Raw genomic sequence first — 15,241 nt, 5'->3', positions numbered from 1 at the left:
TGTGTGGAGGACTGTTCTACCTACAAGCCTTTATTTGTAGACAGTTTAGTGCATGCTGCAGGAACCAATAGAACGTTAGCAACATTCTTTCAGCCTATCAATTCAAAAGAAAACATCCTTCCCTCTCACCTTTTATTAAACACAAAGCAACCAGAATCAAAATTGAAAAACACAATTGCTGCAAAGTTGTCTTCTATGCTTGTATTTTGATTTGGAAAACACCAGAAAATTGCTAAGTGATTGCTTTTGCATTTTGCCCAGACCTTCAGGGCAAATGTGCAGTTCATACACGCGCCCTCTTTTTACTCGCTTCAGCTGTGGCCTGAAGTGTCCTGGGCATGTGCAGTTCCAATTCTTTTCAAACTACACATGCCCAGGATACTGTCAGCCATGACTACTGAACCCAGCCATGTGGGAGCACAATGCACAGGGGGATACAGAGTGCACTGTGCATGCCATGAGCTCTGACTGGTCTCAGTTGGGGGCAGGAATGGGGCATACAGTGGTGAGACAGTTGGAAGGCTGGATGAAGGAAGTAGCCTGGAGCGGGCTGAAGAATCTAAATCACAGGTGTCAGACCCAAAGCCTGTGGGCCGAATGTGACCCCCCTCGCCATTTTATGTGGCCCCCTGAGAGCTGCAGCACACTGCCTTCCTATCCAATGGAGAGAACACTAGTGACACTGTTTCTGGTTGAAACACCGACAATGTGAGGTGGTGTGCAACAAGAACCTATGGGACATCCTCATGCCCCCAGCAAAATTGGCATAGGCCTTTCTCCTCATATCCGCTGGCTGGTAACACACACACACCTTCCCAACCCCCCACCGGCATCTTCCCACATAGCAGAGTAGTGCAGCGGAGCAGTGTAATATGAGTCGCGCAATCTGTGCTTCCATACCACTTTCATCCGCTCACTCACGTGATGTGAGTCAGGAGCCAGATTTATCATGTAAAGACGATCAGAGGAAATCCACATTGGAGCAGGTAAATATTAAACTGCTCCACTGCACTACGCTGCAGAATGGTGTGTGTGTGTGTGTGTGGGGGGGGGGGGGGGGAGAGAGCAAGTTTCCCTCCAAATAGGATAGGCATACGTGGGTCAGTTATGGCCAATTGAAAATAAATAGGATGGTCATCGATTCCTACACCAAGACACATGCTTAATTTGGTTAGATTGCAGCAGAAATATTTCAGGGCTAGTTCACAGTGCTCAGTTGCCTTACAAAATAAAGGTGGTCCTACATCTAGCGATTTTGCTGTACGATCAACCATTTGATTCCAGCATTTTATAGAATCGAGTGTGTTCCAGTATGCCCAATCGATGAAAAGTTGCTGATATAATGACGATTTAATCAGAATCGCTAGATATATGGCTATATATATATAATTGTGCATGTCAACTCACTGTGCATACAATTCCATGGGCCTGTTCACAGTACTGTGTAGTGACTGTCTCTGCATGCAGACTTTGTATTAAAATCTATGTCCAGTCTCCAGTGCAGTTCACACTCGTCATGAGTGAGTTATGCAACTGACCAATGTGAACCTAGCCTCAAATGTTGGCTGGACTGCAAGTGTTATATTGCAGTGCAGTGATAAGAAGCCATTCAGCCCAAGAAAATTTGCCAACATATAACATTATACTTTTGATTGATAAATTGTCCAAAACATATTTATAGTCATTAATATATGCCAATTGCCCCATGTGGCAATATACTGCAGTGCATCATGAAAAGAAGTAAACAGAGCACCTGATCATGGAAAATGTAGTTGGGTTTCCCGTCTCAGATTTCCAAGGGGTCAGGAAGAGCTATTTAAAGGAGGTGTGTTTATTTTCAGTATCCAGTATAATAAGAACTACTGATTGTCAAAATATTGCTGATTTGTGGCCTATGCATATACACAGTGTTCTCCCCAGGCTCTTTTAGCCGGGTGCTCCACCCGGCTAGATTTGGTGACCACCCGGCTGTCATCGGCTCACCTCTTCACCTCCTCCTATGCTGTAAGCAGAGTTGCCCTGCATTTTCATCTCGACCCACCCGGCTACTTTTTCATGCCACCCGGCTACTATTTCATGCCACCCGGCTGGAAAAAATGTCTGGGGAGAACACTGTATACATATATTATAAGGGGAGGGAATGCAGAAAAATCACTTTGTCATTGCTTGAAAGAAAACAGTCCTAGTAGGTTGTAGTTGGGGATTTATTTTGACTAACAGGCTAGGCTATGAAAACAGTAGTTACTGTGGCACAGCTGTCTATTGTTTGGGAAACAGAATTAAATGAAGCACATTTTTCAAACTATGGTTTAAGCTTTGCTAAGTCTGTTTATTTCACTGCTATGAAATAAGTCATGTAAGAGGATTTATTTTTCTTATCTATATGTTTGTGAAATATTTATGGAAAAATACTAGTTGGAGGAAATAATGACGAGCCTTTCTGATTAGACACCATTTTTATTTCTCCTAGCTTTGTACTCCTTTATTTGGATCTTGTCTTCTTTCACTTTTTACTAAACTGTAAAACGTTTTCCTTATGTTAGGATGTGATACATAAAGCCTGCGGTGTACACATATCTAAGCGCCCAGCATATACAGGTACAATCCAGCAGCCACTCTAAACCACTGCAGCCAGCATAGAGCTATGTTCATGCACAGTATGCATGCTTGGCTTGGCCAAGTGTCCATGTTCATTACTATGAAGCAGGAATGGTCAATGAGCTGCAAATAATTCTGAGATGAAGCAAAACTATGTGACTTTAGATGCAAATGTGTTTAGTTTGAAATGGTCGAAAAAAGCCAAAATAGGATTTGATTGGTGCATTTTCATAAAAAATATGCATAATTTGGCATGAACGTGGAACTATTTACATCTCATTGATGTGTTCAGTAATTACCTTAAAGGCAGACCATGGCATTAGGTTGATCTTGCATCCATTATATAGCTCTGTATTGCAGTAAAATCTAGTTATAGTAAACTCTGATATAGTAAACCTCTGGCTATAGCAAACTCAGTTCCCAACCATGCACCTGTATATACTATACAATGTACGACCAATCCTGATATAGTAAACCTCTTCTAAACAACTTGGCCAGGTTCCTTTGAGTCAGGATATTAGAATTTCCCAGTGAGCCATTATAACTTCAGATTAATGAGCCCATAGGAGCCCTCTGTGATAAATTCAAATAAGCCCTGATGGGCTATTTATTTTGAATTGGCAAAGAGCCCCACAATTTATTACTACTAATGAGGCTTTATACTATCACTAGTCCTATCTCCTCAAGGATGACTTTGCCTTAAGGGGGTAAGAGATGGGAATGAATTTTTGATACGGTCAGCTTAGCTTAAATCAGCTTAAGTTACAGCAGAAATCACCCCATAACTGAGTGCAGATACACAATTTGACAATCATCCTGGTGGTTCAAAAAAGTGGTTTCCAAACACTGGACTTTGAGATTGACCCTGTTCTCTCCACAGTGGTTTACATCCTTTCCGGCTTTCTTTTTAATACAATAACAGCATTACAGGCTTGCTGATTAGTTCCAATGCTGGCAAAACCAAAATCTTAAAGCATGCTAAGCAGCCTTATGCAATGGGACTCATGCATTCCCTAATTGTCTTTAATTGTAATGCTGGGTACACACGGTACGATTTTCCATGCGATAGATGCATCCGATTGATAAAATCCCTCATGTCCGATATTACTCCCGATCGAAAGCAAAAAAAATAGAGCCAACCAATCACATATAATCTTATTAGACCCATAAGGACATATGTGTTAAACTATTCACAAAAAGGCAAGATGTTCATCATAGTAATACATAGTATTACTATGTCATGGACATTATTACTCCTGATCGATTCTCTGCTTGATTTCCCATAGAAGTTAATGGAAAAAGATAAGAAAAACGAGCGAAGATAAAAGAATCAAGCACAGAATCGAGCTGAAAAAACGATCGGGTCGGAAAATTGTACTGTGTATGCCCAGCATAATGCTACAATAGGTGATTACATCCCTGATCCATTAGGCTGGTTTCACAGTGGGACCTTAAAATCCCACGTTACAGCAGCCAGTAACGCAGCCTAACTCACAGCACTGTAAAATCAATGTGCTGTTCACAGTGCACACGTTGCATACGAGTATACCGCTGCACGTTAAATGAAAGTGCAGCATGCTGTACGTTATACCCCTATAGAGCTGCGTTAGATTGTTTGCACATGCTCAGTGACTAGCCACATGGCTAATTAATATTCACTGCACTGAGGAGACTCATGGTGGGACTCGTGTTGTCCGGATCATGAACGAATCGTTCATTTGATCCGGATGTTTTTTGTGAGTCGAATCATCTGGATCATCACAATGAAAGATTCGGTTCACAGTGGTTGTCTGTCTGGAAGAAACAGGAACATACAGAATGTACAGTGCAGGAAAAGTCCTGTTCTGCTAGTCATTTCACCCAGTCTGCTTCCCTAGTAAAATGATTCAAATGATTCGGTTCAAAGATCCGGATCTTTTCAATGATCCGATTCGAATGATCCGAATCCTTAAAAAGATCTGGACTCCCCATCACTATCCTGGAGCGGCTGCTTTGAGAGCCGCATAACGCGGCTCAATCTGACGTCCAACTTCAACACCACCACGCGTTGCGTTAGGGGCACGTTATGCGACCTTAAAGGGACTCCGAGCTCAGAGTAAAAATAAAATTTGAACTTACCCGGAGCTTTCTCCATCCCAGCCCTGGTCGGGACGTTCCACGCCGGCCTCCTGGCTCTTCTCCCGGCGGCTGTCCGCATAGCGCTGACAGGCCGGTGCCCCGGGCGACACTGGCGAGAGTCGGGCCTTCTCCTTCCGTATACGTCACGAATGACGTCACACGCCGGCCGCCGCGCGTCATGACGGCGGCCGGCGTGACAGCACGGCGCATGTGCGATTAAACCGCGCATGCGCCGTGCTGTCACGCCGGCCGCCGTCATGACGCGCGGCGGCCGGCGTGTGACGTCATTCGTGACGTATACGGAAGGAGAAGGCCCGACACTCGCCAGTGTCGCCCGGGGCACCGGCCTGTCCGCGCTATGCGGACAGCCGCCGGGAGAAGAGCCAGGAGGCCGGCGTGGGACGTCCCGACCAGGGCTGGGATGGAGAAAGCCCCGGGTAAGTTCAAATTTTATTTTTACTCTGAGCTCGGAGTCCCTTTAACGTCCCCTAAAACGCAACGTCTTGGTGGGAAAGTAGCCTTAACCAAAAAAATGTTGACTTTGAAAGGTTTCTTTACTTGTAACAGCAGAAGGGTGATTTATTTACTTGAATGCCTCTGCGATGTAGTATATGTAGGACAGATTAGGATATGCCTCAATTTGCACCTACAAACCAAGTGACAGGCTTGCTTCATGAAGTAGGGGAGAGAAACGTCCTAAAGACTCACCATGGGGAGACATTTTTATGATTGCAGTTACTCTGTGAGCCGGCTTGGCTGGGCATTCTAAAGGCTGTGTATATAGACATGATATTAAATGTATTCTGTTATCAAAGAGAATCACTGTGTGTTGGCCATTAAATAAAAATCAATTAATTTAAATTGTGAGTTCTCTATGAAAGACTTCTTGTGAGACTGCTGATCTCCTGTATGTATTTTAAGACTAATCTTGCCTTTTTGAGGACATGGCTTTTGGTACATATAGGCTTTAATTGGTTTGGTATGTGCAGCACTGGAGAAAGGGCTGTTGAATGGAACATTTTATCAGGTCTGCTGACTGTAATATAGTCTAGCTAGTGACATTAGCCCGTTTAAAAATGTGCTCATCCAATGCACGTGCACGACCGCCGCGCATTTCCGTGCAAGCGCACACGCCCGCCCCTCGTTGCCCGCCTGCCTCGTCATTCCCCCAGCTCTCCTCAGGGTCTCTGCGTCCCTCCCTGCACATGCGCACTGCAAAAAACACACACACACAGAGACATGGGACGCAGAGACCCTTGCGTTTTATTAGGTAGGATGAATAACCCCGCATTACAGCCACCTGCTTTCTTTTTGGAATTGCACTGTTGTGGACCACAGCGATTGAGTGTGCTCCTTCATGGTACACCTTGTGGATATGTTTCATTACTGGTTTAAGACCCTCCTTCCCACATATAGAAAGTCATGTGGTTCAATATTAGTGTAGGGATGGAAGCTCACACTTACTGGCTCTCCCTCATGGTGGTAGGTAAAGAGGTTGGCACCCAAAGTAACTTTATAGTCTTTACTGCTGCTTATGTTTATAGGTATCGGATACCTCTTTATCAAGGAAAGCAATGCAAAAATAAGGTGCATGCAGAGAATGCTCAAGTGATGTGGAGTGGCAGCAGCAGCTCAAGCATTCCCTGTGTGCACATTATTTCTGCACTGTTTATCCTTATAAAGAGGAACTCTGATGCCCTGAAACGTTGGATTTGATTTAAAAGCAGCAATAAAGACTTACTTGGAGTGCCATTTCTTTATTTACCATTCATCACCATCATCTCTACCTTTTATACTAGACATATTCCTCCCTCGTGGTTTCTGAACCTTCAGGCATGCTTGATTATGGAGTCAAAGCCTTGAAACTGCTCCTCCCCTTCCCATCTACAGCTTTTTCTTTACACAATTTGCATGTTCTCATGGATGCAGTAAAGACAAATGTTTGCCAAGCATCATACTGATTGCAGTGGTTTATCTATTATCTATATGGTGTGTGTGTGTGGTCTGCAGCTAAAGTATTATGACGGCCAGCTATGAATAGGTAAACAGGCACGCACATGCATTATACCATATTCCTTTCAGTGGAGCCAGTTACAGCTCGCTTATTTGCAGAGAGCAATGGAACATCACTAGAGCACCCTGCAAGGGATGATGGGCTGTGACAGACTACTTTGCTGCCAAGTGGCCACTAGGTCATGACCCCTGGGATGGTCCCATAGTGATGGGAAGAACTGGAGGGGAAAACTGTCAAATATGGTGGTGGCAGCCTCATGCTCTGGGGGTGCTTCTCTTCAGCAGGGACAGGGAAGCTGGTCAGAGTTGATGAGAAGATGGATGGAGCCAAATACAGGGCAAACTTGGAAGAAAACCTCTTGGAGACTGCAAAAGACTTGAGACTGGGGCGGAGGTTCACCTTCCAGCAGGACAATGACCCTAAACATAAAGCCAGGACAACAATGGAATGGTTTAAAACAAAACATATCTAATATCTATGTGTTAGAATGGCCCAGTCAAAGTCCAGATCTAAATCCAATCGAAAATCTGTGGCAAGATCTGAAAACTGCTGTTCACAAACGCTGTCCATCTGATCTGACTAAGCAGGAGCTGTTTTGCAAAGAATGGGCAAGGATTTCAGTCTCTAGATGTGCAAAGCTGGTAGAGACATACCCTAAAAGACTGGCAGCTGTAATTGCAGCAAAAGGTGGTTCTACAAAGGATTGACTCAGGGGGCCGAATAATTATGCACACCCTACTTTGCAGTTATTTATTTGTAAAAATTGTTTGGAATGATGTATGATGTTTGTTCCACTTCTCACATGTACACCACTTTGTATTGGTCTTTCACATGGTATTCAAATAAAATTGATGCATGTTTGTAATGTGACAAAATGTGGAAAACTTCAACGGGGCCGAAAACTTTTGCAACCCACTGTATGTATCTAATCTTGTTTTATAGCTTATCCTCTTCTTCTAATGTCTTTTGAGGGTCTTCACATCAGGTGTCCTGACTTGCGTGTGACCCGCTAGCTGCATGTTTCCTTTTTCCAGGTGAGTTTTAGAAACTACTGAAGCCAAAGGATGAATGTGACAGTCAGGAACTGGCATTTTTCAAGAGGAATTAACATGTCAGCCTCCTAACTCTCACAATTGTCCTTGAAGAAAAATCATTCTGCCAGCCCAGCCAGCAGTAGCATTTCTTTAGAGTTTGGAGTTCAGGAGCGGCAGTTGTCATTCCCTCTCCGTATAGGTGTGTGGAGAAACGTTGCATATCTGAATGACTATGACAGTAATGCCTTTGTGTCATACAGCTGTTTGTGATGTTTTGAAGACAAGAAGGAGAAAAAAAACATTCTTTCCCTTGTATTTTACTGTTCTAAACATAGCAGGTGTTTTTCATTTAGGGGAGATGAAATCCATATCCGGGACAAATGTCTGTATTCAGTAAAACAGGAAATTCAGGAAATGCTTTTAATATATGTTTGAGTCATAGTGCAGCAGCCGGCTGCTTCTCTTTCCCATATCTGAGCTGGTGGCAGAACATGTGACTGTAAGATCCAAAGATCTTCATCTCTGCTTATATATTATACACTGTGGAAATGCATGAATGCTCAGCAAAATGGGAGAAACTTTGGTAGCTCAGAGGCCCCCAACCCCTGCCTCTCTATTACATATGTATCAGGACTCCTTTTGCTACATAATGCATAGTGTCTCCATAGCCGCTCTCCCTTGCAGAAATCCATGAATGAGAGTCAAAACTTGCCAGAGTCTCTGCCAGCAGTTTACTTCAAGTGCATCTTTCCTTGTTTGCCTAACATGAAAATGCGTCTACACCACAGCTTGCTTGCCCCCTCTTGCTGGGGGTGAGGGGGCAGAGGGTTACACACATTTCCATTGCTATAACACATGTCTGTGGCAGTAGCTGGTTAGTGTGGCAGTGGCGAGTTAGTGTACTGGTTAAAGTGAATGGGAACCGCATTTTAAAAAAAATGAAGCAAATACTTACCTAAGGAGAGGGAAGGCTCTGGGTCGTATAGAGCCTTCCGTCTCCTCTCTCGGTGCCCTCTGTCATCTGCTGGAAGTCTTCGAGAGCCTGCGCAGGTGCAGTACAGGGCTGCCCTTCTTCAGGAGCACTCGGGCTCCCTGAAGACGTCTGAAGCCTCCTTCGGCCGGGTAAAGCAGTATTTGACTAAATTAGTCAGATACTGCTACCGGGCGAGCCAGCACTGGAACGAGGGGACCAGGAGAGGAGCGGGAAGGCTCTATAGGACCCAGGGCCTTCCCTCTCCTTGGGTAAGTATCTGTCTCATTTTTTTAAATGCGGTTCCCCTTTCAATTTAGGGGCTCTGCCTCTGACACAGCGGACTAGGGTTTGAATCTTGGCTCTTCCTGTTCAGTAAGCCAGCACCTATTCAGTAAGGTATCCTGGGCTAGACTCCCTAACTGCTACTGCTTATAGAAAGCGTCCTAGTGACTGCAGCTCAAGAACTTTGAGTCTGCCAGGAGAAAAGCGCAATATAAATGTTATTTGTCTTTGTCTTGTCTGTTGAAAGAGGCCACAGACTAGGCTGACTTTCTCTGTGAGAGCTGGCAAAGGATCAGAAGCACTGTATATGACATCAGTGTGTCACATGCAGTTGGAATTGAAGGAGCCTGTGTGAGAGGGATGCTGCTTCTTTTAAACATGTACATTGTTCTTCAACTCTACCGTATCACCTCACTCTACTCCAGTTTCTAAGCAACCATAATTTCTGACATGGTGGGCTGGGTTTAACCTTTTACATTGTCAGGGGTCACTATAAACAAATCTGACATTACAGCTATATGGGGATGTGAGAAAAGCCCTTCTCAGCGGCACTCTGCACACACATTTCCCTACGCTTCAGACCACAATCTATATACCAGCAAGCTGAGAGAACTGTCATGGACAATATTGCCTAAACTGACAACCCTTTTCCACACACAAATGTCACACAACATGACTAGAATACCAGTTCTGCAAAGTAACAGTACATTTATCTCTTCACTCTAAAGTTGGCCATACACTATACAATTTTTAAAATATCCGTTCAATTCAAGAATTGCAATCAATTTTTCTGACTACTTGTAACATTTCAAAAATATGAACAATGTACCACACACACATGTTAAAATTTTCCTCAATTATGATAAAAATGATTGGAAACTGGGGAAATTGCTAGGGTGTGTATATTAATAAATTGACAATCTAACACACACCATTTGACTAGAATAAAAACTGATCAGAAAAATCTACCATTCCCGATCGACTTTTATCAAACAAAAATGGGAAATCCCATCGGGTTCCTTGCTCGAATAAAAAAAAAAAAACTTTTGTTTTTTCGGGAAATCATTTGTTTAATCAAATTGCAGTAAAAACGGATAATTTTATTGTATCATGTGTGGCCACCTTAAAGGTCTGGGTCAGCTCTGTTGTACTGATGCAGAATGGCACACATTTCAAACACACATTATTTCTACAGTACCACACAGAAGCAGGAAACACTGTAAATACTCAGAACATGGGGCCAGGGTCTCAAAGGGGTACTAGAGGAGGTGTGAAACGTGAAAGTGTCAGTGTGGCGGTGGTGGTAAGAGTACATAAAGCTGTGACTCCTAAGCTGAAGGAAGTGTGGCTTTAATATATCCTAGGATCAACATCAGAGCTCTCTGTGCAGTGCAGTGCATTGCTAGGAAGAGCTATGCCACCTTGCAGTACCCCCAATGTGGCCGCACACGATACAAAAAAATGATCCAATAAAACCGATTGTCATATAAAAAACGTTTTTTATTAGTTCGAGAAATTTGGAATTTCCTGGGTTTTTTTTTTCTTTCAATATAAGTTGATCGGGAAGGGTGGATTTTTCTGATAATTTTTTAGGAAAATTGAATGGTATGGGGTAGATTGTCAATTCCTCAATTATTTATAGATCTAAGCAGGTTTTTTTTTCTGTTTTCAATTCTTTTTTGTTTTTCATAATTAAAAATTGCACACAAGTCGTACATTTTTCTCAAGTGTGTGGTCAGATTTTTCACATTATGGTGTGGCAGGAATAGGATGAAGTGTGTGTGCGTGCGTGCGTGTGTGTAAAAATGTATGTATGTATAAACACTGTGTGTGTGTGTGTATATATATATATATATATATATATATATATATATATATAAACACCGTATGATAATTAGTATGAAGTACATGAGTCTGTTGTCTTTTGCAGACTTACAATGTACACTGAAAATATACATACCTTTCCCTTTGTAATAGGAAGCCGTTCCTTGTTCCATTGCTGAACATCCCCTTCCCTTCGTACAACAAACACAGCTCAGCATCTTACATTCTCTCCAGTAGTCTCAGTTTTTTTCCCTAATCCTCTTACTTTTTAGAACATTTTGTTAGCACAGTAAATTTGGCTGTCCACCTCATTTTTTTTTTCTTTTAAAGATCATAATACCCCAAAGACCAGCTTTTTGTCATGGCAACAAGATTAATCTAGAGCTTCCGGTAGTTAACTGTCTTCTGGTTATTGTTTGAATTGGAAAAAATATTACAGCAGCATTAAAAATGCAAGCCAGGTAGCGGTTCTATTAAACATGACATCGTCTGCAAACAGATACCATATGGCCATTTCAGTACTCTGGGTACTGCAACGCATGGCTAAATTGTTGTGCCTGTTTAGAGCTAGACTTTTTATACTTTGATGTAGGATCCACATTTTTTACTTATTAGAACAAGTTATACTGCAAATGTCGTTACTTCTAAAATCAATAGATTTCTATTTACATTGAAAACAGTAGTAGCAGGTGAACTAATCTACGTAGCACATGTGTATCGCCAGCTAATGCACTTTCTGACATTCTCAAAACTACAAGTCTACTCATACAAGCCGAGCAGAGTGCAATAAATCATTAAAAATAATTTTGTTAGGTACAATAGAAGATGCAAAGTCGGCACTGCTGCATACTGTGCGTTTATTGCCAAAAGGTGCTCTTCATCACATACGTGCAGTATATAAAATAACAAATACCGTGCGTTGGAGGCTTAAAGCTGTGAGCTGATGGTGGGCGCTGGGAGCAGGAATAGCCTGACGGCCGTTTCGCGCTATCTAGGCGCTTTTACGGAGCCTCCGTACAAGCGCCTAGACAGTGCGAAACGGCCGTCAGGCTATTCCTGCTCCCAGCGCCCACCATCAGCTCACAGCTTTAAGCCTCCAACGCACGGTATTTGTTATTTTATATACTGCACGTATGTGATGAAGAGCACCTTTTGGCAATAAACGCACAGTATGCAGCAGTGCCGACTTTGCATCTTCTATTGTACCTAATTGAACTCTGCTTAACTCCAGTCTGAGCACGCTGATAGTGCCACAAGAGTCCAATGTGCCGTGACCCTGCAGATCCTTCACAATAACGGATGTGGATCCTATGTAGTGCCGACTCCCTCCTTTCTCCCCCTACTGCTTAATACAAAAATAATTTTGTGCAAAAGGAAATGAAATGGTTCAGTTTTACCTTGTTTTTATTATTACAGGGTGCTTTAGGGCTGTGCAGAGACTGTTCTTCCATGTAAATATGTGGTTATAAATCGGCATTGCTTGTTTCTTTTTTGAGCAATCATTTCCGCCATCACCTGAATCATAACAGGCTATAGCGATGGCTGACAGTACATGCACAATGTAAGATCACATGGGTCACACACACAACCTCTCTTTTCCCCATAAAATTGCCATTTCCAATTTTTAAACACAGCTTTAATTCGGGCCCTCTATGTTTATTAGGGTACAGGAATAGTAATAGCACCATGCTTTTTAAAATTGTGTCTCTTGAGGCTTTACTGCTGCTTATTGGTGCAATCTTCTGTAAGTCATAGGAGTGGCAAGAAAGAGGTCACTATAGGAGGACAGTAGATGATCGATGTCTGCACAGCATCTATCTGCATGGAGTGTTACAAAGCAAGTGGTAGCAGTTTGATCAACTTTTGTTTTAGAACAAACGTTGCTGGAATCTAATCAAAATCTATTAGTATAAGGTGGCAAAATTATCACTTATCCCCAATTGATTTTCCAGTGACATGAGTTGGCCGTCCATCCATATGGCTACCTTTAAGGATATCTCCCCACAAGAATCCTGGCAGTGATCATACAACCCGACACACAAGCCACATGCCACCTTTCACCTATGTATTCAACAAAGGCTACCTTCTTCGCCATGCTGCTCTCTAGTTGCAGGTCCTAGAGAGAGAAGTGCCATGTGGTCTGTAGTGGGGTAGGTGATCAGATAAGAGTGCATGTTTTTGAACCAGAAAGAAGTGCCATGTGATCAGTAGTGGGATAGGTGGTCACATAAGAGGGCATGTTCTTGAATAATTACAGGCACATGAGGACTTTTTCACTAAAGGTCTGTATGCACACAATACAAAAGTCACTGCACACAAAAGACCAACATCACGGAAATGACTTTACCGGTCAAATGACAAGTATCTTGAACGACATTGTCCACACACCGATATTGCGACCAATTATTTTCAATACTGCATGTGCAAGTGGAAGCAACATTATGCACTACATGTGCGCATTCTGCAGAACAGTGTCGTTTAAACAACATTGTACACACTTGGCCGACTGCACAATACCTGTCCAACACAGTGGCGTAGCTTAGGAGCTGTGGGCCCCGATGCAAGTTTTACATGGGGCCCCCCCAAGCAATCTCCATACATATCAATTGATACGTCGCGCCAAAACCTGCCAATGGCAACTACAGTGTCAGAGGTGCAAGAAGGGAATGGGGAGCAGTTTGTTAATGATTACCACTATTCAAAGTATCTATAGAAGTGATTATTATGAGCACAGGACCAATAGAGAGCTGATACTGCAATTCAGGGAGGGCTCTACGGGGCCCCTCTGGCCCAAGGGCCCCGATGCGGTCGCTACCTCTGCACCCCCTATTGCTACGCCCCTGGTCCAACAGTTGTCTGAGTTGATTTGCTGAAAGGATCAGGCCAAATGCCCGATACTGGTTTCTCTGACACAGAAATATCTGCAGATCGTCGGATATTTCCACTGCCTTTTGTATAATGTGTGCACATTGCTTAAAGAGAACCCAAGGTGGATCTTCGCGGGGCAGATGGGACACAGAGGCATGTTGTCTGCTTAATGACATAGCTCTGTGTCCCCAACCACCGTTCTCTGCCCCCCATGCTGCACTATAGCCCCCTGAGTTTAGTGACGAGATTTGTAGCTAACTCTGAGGTAAACACGGGAGAGGAATTCCCTGTTCAAAACGCCCGCCAGGGGCATTCCTGCAGGGTTTCCTGAGCTGCCATTGGGCATCTCTGTCTCCCTGGCCATGCCTCCTGCCGCTCAACTGCCTCCCTGCACACTGCGAGAGACACACAGTCTCTTAGTGCAGCATCCTCACCTATAGGTCACAAAAGTGAAAGTGTCCATTGCGGCCCCAGGGGAGCGGCATTTTTTGAGGCTACCTGATCCACTCAGCCCCACGGATCAGGTAGCATACTTATTTGTTCAGTTTTTGAGCCCATTTGGGCTCTCTTTAAAGGTGGCCATACACTGGTCGATTTGCCATTAGATTCGACCTACAGATAGATCTCTGTCTGATCGAATCTGATCAGAGAGGGATTGTATGGCCACCTTTACTGCAAACAGATTGTGAATCAATTTCAGCCAGAAACCGATCACAATCTGTGGAGCTGCCGCTGCTGTCGCCCAGCCCCCCCCCCCCCGCATACATTACCTGCTCCACCCGGCGCGTGTCCCCGCTGTCACCTTCTCCGCTCCGGGCTCTGGACCGTTCCTGCAGCTACTGACCTTCCTGTCCAGGGGAAGTTTAAACAGTAGAGGGCGCTCTACTGTTCAAACTTCCGGCCGTGACGAAGTTCTGTGTAGCTGCAGAAACGGTCCGGAACCCAGCGCGGAAAGAAGACAGCGGGGACCAGGGGACTCGCGTCGGCAGAACAGGTGATGTATACCCGCTGTATTGCGTCGGCACTCCCGACCCGCCGGCGATCGAGAAAAATCTTACGCACGGACAGATCGACGGGAATCGACGGGAATGATCGATTTCAGACTAAATCGATCGTTCTGTCAGCGGTGTGCGCGCCGATTTCACAGCCGATTCCATCGATGTGATCGAATCGGCTGTATATCGGCGGGAAAATCGTTAGGTGTAGGGGCCCCTTAAGACTGTTTGATATCTACTGCTTTTCTTCACAATTGCTTGATAATGTTAAGTCCATATCAAGGGTAAAATCAGGATTACCAGGAAATCTTTGTTGGACTAGAAGCAGATGGGGTGACAGGGCACTGGCTTTGTACTGTTCAATTGATTGTAGTCATATTTCTGCTGAAATCAGACCAGAATCGAGATTACAGCATGCTTCATTTAACACTCCCCATCTCTGTTTTGATCAGAAAATATCAACTTGGAATAGTACCAGCCCATTGTGTGGACAGTTATTTAAACCAGTACTTTACTGCTTCTCTGTTCAGCAAAC

General features: G+C 43.8%; 1 protein-coding gene across 2 annotated transcripts in view; it reads right to left on the bottom strand.

The window, feature by feature from the left end:
* The window catches only part of MAPK6 (mitogen-activated protein kinase 6), a 75,506-nt gene that overhangs the window by 50,846 nt on the left and 9,419 nt on the right, over positions 1 to 15,241 (bottom strand). Inside the window, exon 1 of one of the 2 annotated variants that reach the window (XM_068275453.1) lies at positions 10,980 to 11,039. The exons of the other annotated variant lie outside the window; for it this stretch is intronic. The gene's annotated coding sequence lies outside the window, so the exon portion shown is untranslated. Of the gene's footprint in view, positions 1 to 10,979; positions 11,040 to 15,241 lie in introns of those variants that run through there. 2 annotated transcript variants of the gene reach the window in all.

This window comes from Hyperolius riggenbachi, chromosome 3 (assembly GCF_040937935.1).
Source record: "Hyperolius riggenbachi isolate aHypRig1 chromosome 3, aHypRig1.pri, whole genome shotgun sequence".
NCBI lineage: Eukaryota > Metazoa > Chordata > Amphibia > Anura > Hyperoliidae > Hyperolius > Hyperolius riggenbachi.
Note: the sequence above shows the minus strand (reverse complement) of the source record. Positions and strands in the feature narration are given on the sequence as shown.